The 7,558-nt window shown below is 45.9% G+C and overlaps 1 pseudogene; it reads right to left on the bottom strand.

Moving 5' to 3' along the window:
* Window positions 1-3,111: 3,111 nt before the first annotated feature.
* LOC117940853 lies at window positions 3,112-6,871 on the bottom strand (annotated as a pseudogene).
* Between the last annotated feature and the right edge of the window lie 687 nt (window positions 6,872-7,558).

Raw genomic sequence — 7,558 nt, forward strand, 5'->3', positions numbered from 1 at the left:
ACACACACATGCATGCGCACACATGCACTCACACACACACACACACACACACACAAACACACACATGCATGCACACACACACATGCACGCACACAACAAACACTCACAAACCAAGACACACACACTCAGAGGACTTTGGTCAAACCAATAAACTGAGACATTGTTGCTGTCAATCACTCCATGAATCCTGGAGACATTTCAGCTGTGTGTGTGTGTCTGTGTGTGTGTCTGTGTGTGTGTGTCTGTGTGTGTGTGTTACTATGTGGGTGTCTTTCCTTCCTTCCTTCCTTCCTTCCTTCCTTCCTTCCTTCCTTCCTTCCTTCCTTCCTTCCTTCCTTCCTTCCGTGCTGAGTCAGCACTTTTTGCCAAATCATCCCCGGATCATGACACGCCGACTCGCCAGCTGTTGCACAACCCGCTGCATACGCCTGGTTTCTGGAGACGAAATACACAAAGTACACAAAGTACACAAAAATACACAAATTTCACAAAATACATCCAGGGCATCAGATTAAACTGAAAGCTGCGTTATGCAAGCGCTGGTGCGCTGTGTGGGGAGGACAAGACGAGTGATGGATGATCCCCCCCCCAGCCACCCATAGGGCCATGAGATCGGGGGGTTTGGGTGTGTGTGTGTGTGTGTGTGTGGGGGGGGGGGGGGGGGGGGGGGGGGGGGGGGGGGTTAACTATTCACAGTGCATAGAGAACGTTTCAATGCAGAAAAACTACATCTTACAAAGTATGTTCATGTAAATAAGACTTGATTAAAAGAGACATAATTAAATACAATAACAATAAACAGAGCTTTTATCAGTGTGTTGCTACCTGGTGCAGCTCTGAAAGGGTTACGTGTCTAAACTCTTCACATATAAAACCTTTTAAAACCCATTTAAGACCGTTCTGTTTCCCAGAAACAACTGTGACGTAGCTAGTGCTGAACCAACCAGACTCCATGTAAAAAACAGCCCTTTTAGCGTCTATACAGCCAACATACTTTCACATGTAAATCTGTAAAGTATGAGTTTATTTACACCAACACTAGAGGTATTATGGTCTGAAAAGTGTAGAGAAGACCAAAAACAGCTTTTCATAGTTTAATTTGGTTTCTCTTGACTCTGAAAGAAGTGTGTGTTACGATGTTAAAATGACTGATTATTTACATGGAGTCTGGCGGGTGTGGTCCATCATGACATCATGTTAGGTGACAGATAACTCTTCTCCTTGTTGCTATGGTGATTTCCACAGTGAATAATCCAGATATTTCTATTCATAGTTTCTATCAGCAGTTGGTGCGAATAGAGCCAAACATTTACGTCCGGTAGACTCCATAGTTACATGTCTGCGATCGGAACAAGATTTCCTACATTTCGACCAAAAATGATGTCTGAAGAGTAAAAACTGGAGGAGAGAGAGACATTTGATTGTGAAACCTTCAGAGATCCGTACTGCAGCCCCCCCCCCTCTATATGCTCCTCTCTAACTCTGAACATCCACCACATACACACACATTGGACAATCTGAGCCGGTCTGAAACCGGGACGATACGTAGACCGGGATTCTGGAGAAACCGTGCTTGGTATCTGAACGCCCTTTCAGCCCAATAAACGCCAAAGTCTTGTCTTCGGTTTAAACTTTTAATCATGTTTCTATGTTAAAGTATGGCGGTACAGCCCGGTCCCAACGAGGGGGGGGGGGGGGGGGGGGGGGGGGGGGGGTTTGAGCGATGTTGAGCGATTTCCCGAACATTTCCTATTCAAGTCAATGAGACATTTTTGCCGTTTTTTGCAGATTTCATGAAAACCGCGCGGCAAATCTCTTAGAAAAGTCATAGCACACCATTCCCAATTGATACACACGTTTTGATGTATTGTGTGTGCGCGTGTTGGCAACGCTTCGGGACTTGTAGCGGGACAAAAAACAGGCGGAATAATGATAAGTGTGGGCAACTAGAAAATTCCGCAGAAATGTTATCAGTGTGCCTGCTACTGGGGCACATCCGAACAGCAATAAAACCTGATAAAAAATAATTAAAAGTGTTAAGTGTAGAAACCTTTCAGAGATATAATTTTTTAAAACCTTTTTAAGACCTTTCTGTTTCCCAGAAACAGCTATGAAGTAGCTAGCGCTGAACATACCAGACTCCATGTAAAAAACAGTCCTTTTAGACTCCATAGTTACATGTCTGCGATCGGCACAAGATTTCCTACATTTTGACCAAAAATGATGTCTGAAGAGTAAAAACTGGAGGAGAGAGAGACATTTGATTGTGAAACCTTCAGAGATCCGTACTGCAGCCCCCCCCCCTCTATATGCTCCTCTCTAACTCTGACCACATACACACACATTGGACAATCTGAGCCGGTCTGAAAACGGGACGATACGTAAACTGGGATTTGGGAGAAATAATAATAACAATATCACTCATTTCAGCTCATTTCACTGAAGATTTTATTTGATTCTTCAGAAGCCCTCATCAGTCATCTCATGACATTCAGCTGATGCTTTTATCCTTTTAGTTCATTCAACCATGAAGCTTCAGACTCCTATCACCAAGGATCGACTGCATCTTTTATATTTCCACACAAAAATGTTATTAAATTTGGCATCATATATACTTACAAACCAACCAAAAGATATTCATTCCCATCCGAAGAACATTACAACCGTAGTTAATGACAAAAAATAAAACTCAAGAAGAAACTCTTCAAAACACCAAGAGAAAAAAAGAAGTTAAAACAATAAAAACACAGAAAATGCAAAACAAAGAAAAGGTGAAATGAGGCTATATAATCACATCCCCTTGCAAAAATCTTGTAGTACATCAGCTATATATTTACTTCTATAATTAAAAGTCCATTAGCTTTAAATCATTTCCTGTTGACAAAATCCCAAACTGTAGTTAATGTCACAGAAGATTTGATTAATTTCTCATAACTCTTCATTTCCTCCAGACTAACATCCAGTGTTTAGACCGTTGGCGTCATTATTCTCTCAATGTTGGCTTTGCGTTGCGGACTAAGATCCCCTAATGGTCCCAGAGTCCCCCCATGACGCCAGAGACTTAAACATGGCCCGACGAGCCCAGATACTGCTCCCCCCCCCGCCCCCCCCACCAAGAACCTTGTCACTATTCCTACATCTACTGACGAGCTGGGAAACATGTCGTCATTAAACTTTGAGTACAGTGACATTAAAGATCAATCTGTTGACATTGTTAGAAAAGTCTGTAGATATATGGTTAATGTCCTGCGTTAATAGGAAGGAATGTTCCAAACGGATTTTTCACAGGTGTATTTCCGTATTTTGATTTTTTTTAATTAACAGAAATGTTGCTTTAAAGGTCCAGAGGATATTCTGTAAATCTCCAGACCTTTTCAGGTTTTTAATCAGCAGAGACGTCCGGGACCTTGATGGACCGGGTGCTGGGACGTTTCCTCCGGGACATCATCTGTTTTCCTGTTGTCCTCCCCCCTGTAGCGGGGTGATCAAACCCAGCGCCTTCTCAAAGACCTTCTGTGCATCGTCAGCCAGCATGTCGAGGAACATGTTGAGACATGTGTAGGTGGAGGCAGAGGAGGCGGCCATTGCTGCTGGGATTCCTAATAATGGAACATATCTAGACCCTTCCTCTACTGCCGCTAAGGAAAGGTAAGCCATAGAAGAGCTCAGTACCTTAATGATGAGATCTTTGCTTATTTCCTGTCCAGTCAGTGGAGATGTCGTCACTGCTCTAAGCTCCTCCAAAGGCTTACCTACAGTCTGAGCAAGACGCTGCAGGGACTCGCTATCATGACCAAAGGCAGCTTGGTACTGTCTGATGGTTTTAACCATCATGGCCATATCAACAGCAACAGAGACCCCAGGGACCGGTACAAATGCTCCTAGTGCAGACCCAGCAGCAAGGTACTTTATGTTTGCCTGTAAAGCTTCTTTCTTCTTTCTGAGCATTTCTATACTGACATTGGGCAAGGCCGACAGCCAAACCTTCCTCTTGTGTTCAGGGAGTTCTTCCTGTAAGGTTTTCACTAGCAGACGGAAGTCATACAGGTGGAGTTCACGGCTGGACACCAGGAAGACTCGTGGAGACTCAACATGTCGTTCAAGACCTTCGTCACAAAGAAAACAGGAAGTTAATTTCACATGATGAACTTAAATCAATCTAAGAAATAACTTCTGAAGCCTACACTTCCCTGAAACCATCTGCAGGGCCGACACAAAGACAGGTTGTTTACAGTAGAAATATGTGTTCATACCTGAGAAGATGAGGCGGCTCTGCCAGTGTTCATATGATTCATATTGAACCTGTTAACAAAGCCAATGTGTGATCTCGTCCTCTCTTAAAGTCAGAGGGTCTACTTGTGACCCTTGGTGCATCCCGTATGCCTGTAAGTTTTAACCTCAGACTTACCTTGAATGCAGTCCTCTCTTATTTCTTTAAGGATCTCTTCTTTGTTGAACTTTGACCCGCGAGTTTCTTTCTCATCACGTATGTTGTGGTCAATCTTTGAGCGAACAAAGTAGAACTTCTTCCCCATCTTCTGGATCTCCTTAGCGAGCTTCACATCATTTTCTCTGAAGCGATCAGCTGAGATGAGGATGAAGACGTCGTACCTTTGGAATCCAACCATTTTCAGGTACTCGTCAGCTGGAAACCTGGTGGTGCCGATACCAGGAAGATCCCAAAGGGTAACATTGGGATAATTTGGGTGGGGGTATGGTGTAGGAGCTATCGTGGGTTCTTTAACCCCAGTAGGGGCGGCTCTTTCCTTATCTCTGTTGTCTATGCCTCTAAAGGCGTTAACGAAGCTGGATTTACCAGAACCAGACTCTCCTGTGATCGCAATATTTAGCCCAAAATTGTCATGCTCGGCCAGATGAGTCTGGATCTTTGCAGCAGCTGCAGCGGGTCCGTCGGTTTCCAGTTCTTTTTTTATTTCTTCTATTTGTTCTTCATCACGTGGATTATCCAGAGCACTTCCTGAAGAACAAGAGAAAACAGAAAATCATTGAGCTATTTCATAAGAAAATAGTAAGAAGTGAGTTAAGTTGGGAGATTGCATTAAGATAACGTATGCAGTCTTTATCCAGAAGCTCAACTGCTGCCACTATGGGGGCCCTCCACCCAGGGCCTGAAGGTCACTAAGGTCAGTACCTGTTCAAGATATAGCTGAGGGAAGCCCCTCCCACCCCTTACATCTGAAACATGGACTTCTTCCAGGGCTGTAGGACTCGAGTCCGGTCTTGAATTCGAGTCCAGACTAGAGACCATTTTTCTATGGACTTAGACTTGGCTCAGACTCGGCCACTGGTCTTGCCAAATATGGCTTTTGGTCACGACCGAGTCCAGGTGTCGAGTCCAAGTTTAGCTAACGCTACGCCAATGTTTGCCAAGGTAAATATTACGGCTGCTTTGGAGTTTCCTATATCTGCGTCCACGTTGTCAACATCAGACCTGTGGCGTCAGTCCTTCTGAGCCATCAATCTATTACATGAAATAAGATTTGCTCTTACGACCGGGGTGGGTTTTGTTACGTTATAAAAAAGCTAACTGGCTATAATTAGCCCGTTTGTATGCTAGCGGACAGTAGCTAACGTTGCAGAGCCAGTTTAGAATCAGACAACGGTGAGTATTTACATTTATAGGACCAGCTGTGAGTCCCTGAGTTAAAGTCCTCGGAGCCCAGGACTGAGGACAGAACCCTCTCTGGATTAACAGGAAGCTGCTGTCTCTCTCCTCCTCGTCTCATGCTGGTCATGTCTGCAGACATGTTGAGTCTTGGATGAGCAGTGTTAGGGTCCAGAACCAGAGGAGAGTGGGAGACCAGGTCCTTCATCTTGGTCCAGACGTTGAAGCCCAGCTTGCCCAAGTGTTGGGCCTCGTCTATCAGAGCTCCTGGGAGCAGCTGTGGATCCTCCAGCAGGGGGGGCTGCTGGACTCTTCCCACTGCAGCCTGGTAGTGGATCAGGACCGAGATGTCTTCAGCTCTCAGCTGCTCCTCTGTGGCTCGGACTGAGTCTGAAAGAGCTGCTATCTTTCTGCTCAGAGCCTCCATCTCCTTCCTCATCCTCTGGCTCTTCTGCTCCTCTTCTCCCAGAGTGCAGCCAACCTGGACTCCTCTTCCTCTTCTAGAAACTGGTGAAGCTTCTTAAACTGGTCAATAATCTGGGTCTCTGTGCGTCGGGCCTGGACCTTCAGGTGTTGTGCTGTTTGAGCAAACTCCACTTTGACTCGTTCCAGCCCCTCTAACTTCTCCTTTAAGGGCTCCAGACTCTCCTGGACCTCCTTCTTGAGTTGTCGTGCAGCTTCATCGACGGGTCTGATTCTGTGGTTGGAGTGTGTTTCTGAGTCTCTGCAGACCACACACACCGGCTGCTGATGGTCCAGACAGAAGAGCTTGAGTTTCTCTGAGTGCAGACTGCAGAGACCCTCTGAAGGTCTCTGATCTCTCTCCTTTGAAAAGGCCTCACATGCGCTCCTTAAAGCATAGTTAGGAGGTAAGAACTCCTTTGAATGTCTTCTCTTACACACTGGACAGTCTTTGACTGGTCTCCCTGTCCACCAGCTCTGCAGACAGTCTCTGCAGAAGCTGTGGCTACACGACAGGATGACCGCGTCTCTAAAGAGTTCACAGCAGACAGGACAGCTGAGATCTCTCTCTAATCTGGAAGCCATTTAGTCTCTGAGTGGAGCAGGAACCCAGCAGACAACTCGGCCTCTCCCTGGTCCCTGAACCTGACGTTCACTCTGAGTCTTTGTTGTTGGAAATCTCTCGTTCAGTCTGTTCATTCAGCAGCTCCGTGTAGTAGTGTAGTGGCCCAGTAGTCCCAGTAGTCCCAGTATTCCCAGTGTTCCCAGGACTCCCTCCTGTAGATGTTCTCTCCCAAAGGGGGATCTTATCCTCCGTCTCTCAGAGTGTGTGTGTGTGTGTGTGTGTGTGTGTTGTCTCAGTGAGGAAGAATAACAACCTGTTTCCTGGTTTGTCTCAGGTAAATCAGGTGAGTGATGTGGAGGGTTAAGGTTCATTTTAGACTGGTTAATCATTACTTCCCCACCAGACACCAGACGTCCCCACCAGAGTCTGTAAAGTCCTTCTGTCTCCATCCTGAGTGGGCACTTCAACAGCTGAAGTAAAACCTCAGATAATTAATCTCAGCATGCGAACTAAAAGTGGTTTTAAACGTTCTGAACCTGAACCTGAGATCTGAGGCGAGGCGGGTCACCTGACTCATTACCAAACTGAGGATATATACGTAGGAAACAAACTAAAACCAGCAGACAAACCTGCACGCTCCTTTAAATCAGGTCGACCCAGGACAGGGACCGTCAGGGACAGTCATCACAAGTACTCAGTTCAAATCTGCTGTTATGAAAGTCAGACTTCATCGTGGATCACGGATCCGACAGGAACTGGCAAAACACGCAGCTCAGTCCGTATCTCATCTTCACGAACCTGACCTCAGAATATAAAAAATCAGGTGTCACACGAGACCAGGACGCCTCACTAGGCCAGTCTCACGGGCCCGACCCACACGAGACCAGGACGCCTCACTAGGCCAG

This window comes from Etheostoma cragini, unplaced genomic scaffold (genome assembly GCF_013103735.1).
Source record: "Etheostoma cragini isolate CJK2018 unplaced genomic scaffold, CSU_Ecrag_1.0 ScbMSFa_3500, whole genome shotgun sequence".
NCBI lineage: Eukaryota > Metazoa > Chordata > Actinopteri > Perciformes > Percidae > Etheostoma > Etheostoma cragini.